General features: G+C 38.1%; 1 pseudogene; it reads left to right on the forward strand.

The window, feature by feature from the left end:
- LOC104778837 overlaps positions 1–1,367 on the forward strand; it is a 2,890-nt pseudogene extending 1,523 nt beyond the window's left edge.

Genomic DNA, 1,423 nt, shown 5'->3' on the forward strand with positions numbered 1-1,423 from the left:
AGGGTTCTCTCTTTTGTTCTGAGTCGAATTGTTGATTTATTTGATCATTATCTATGAATTGTTTGTCCCCGTTGATAAGCCTGAATTGTTATCTCCATTTTAGCAGAGAAACCATGATGGTCCTTCTTCCAAAATTGCTTTTATTGATCAACAACATGATGACCACAATTGTCCTCGTGGATGCACAAGTACTGTTCGATGTAATTCCCCTGAGAGTGGAGGTTTCATTAAAAATACCAGAGAGTGTTTTTAATGATTTGGTGGAATTGTTTTTTTTTTGTTTTTTTTTTGTTTTTTTTTCTAGTTTGTGATGGGAATTTTTCCCCGGAGCTTCTCAAGGAGATGGAAGACGTAGTAGGATGGTTCAACGAGAATGCTCAGAAGCTTCTTGAGCTACATTTAGCTTCTGCTTTCACAAAGTGTCTTACTTGGTTCAAAGGCAATAGTCGTAAAAAGAGCCATCTTGGTTTGATCCAAGAGGGCAAAGACTTGGTTAATTACGCTCTCATCAATGTCGTCGCCATTAGAAAAATCCTCAAGAAATATGACAAGGTTTGGTTTATGTATCCTATTAAAGATCCCAATTTTGAACACTTTTTATTCAATTTATATATATGTACTGTTTGCATCTTTTTTTGTCCTGGAGATTCATGAGTCTAGGCAAGGACAATTGTTTAAGACACAAGTACAGAAAATGTGAATCGAGATCCTTCAATCACCATGGCTCTGTGAGCTTATGGCGTTTCACATCAATCTGAAAGAATCTAAGAAGGAATCTGGAGCTGCTTCTGTGGCTTCTCCTTCTACTCCTGTTCATGCACTGTTTGATGGTTGCTCTTTCACGTTCGATGATGGGAAGCCTTTACTCTCCTGCGAGCTTTCTGATTCCGTAAAAGTTGGCATTGACTTGACTTGTTCAATATGCCTGGTAAGCAAAACTTTAAACGACTCGAGAGAATCTCTATGTCAATAAACCTGTTGGTTGACTTATTAGTATTCTGAATTATACAAGATAGTTTCACCCTATAGGGATAAAGTCTTAATTTTGTCGTGTCGAGGTGTTGTTCCACTCTCCTCTGGAAGATTTCGTTTCAAAGACCAAGTCTTTTTCTAGCATGTGACTGAGAGATACTTACGTAATGCTAGGAATAGGTCTTGAACTGACGTATTTTACAATTGATGGCGAAAACAGGACATGGTGTTTGATCCAATAGCTCTAACATGTGGTCACATATATTGCTTCATGTGTGCTTGCTCTGCTGCATCAGTAAACATAATTGATGGCTTGAAAACCGCAGAGCTAACTGAAAAATGCCCGCTTTGCCGTGCATTTGGATGAGCTCAATATCTTACTTAAGCGAAGGTAAATGCATATATGCAACCAAGTCTTCATTGTTTCATGCTCTTAATCCCTGTTTCTTTT

The sequence above is a fragment of the Camelina sativa genome, chromosome 3, assembly GCF_000633955.1.
Source record: "Camelina sativa cultivar DH55 chromosome 3, Cs, whole genome shotgun sequence".
NCBI lineage: Eukaryota > Viridiplantae > Streptophyta > Magnoliopsida > Brassicales > Brassicaceae > Camelina > Camelina sativa.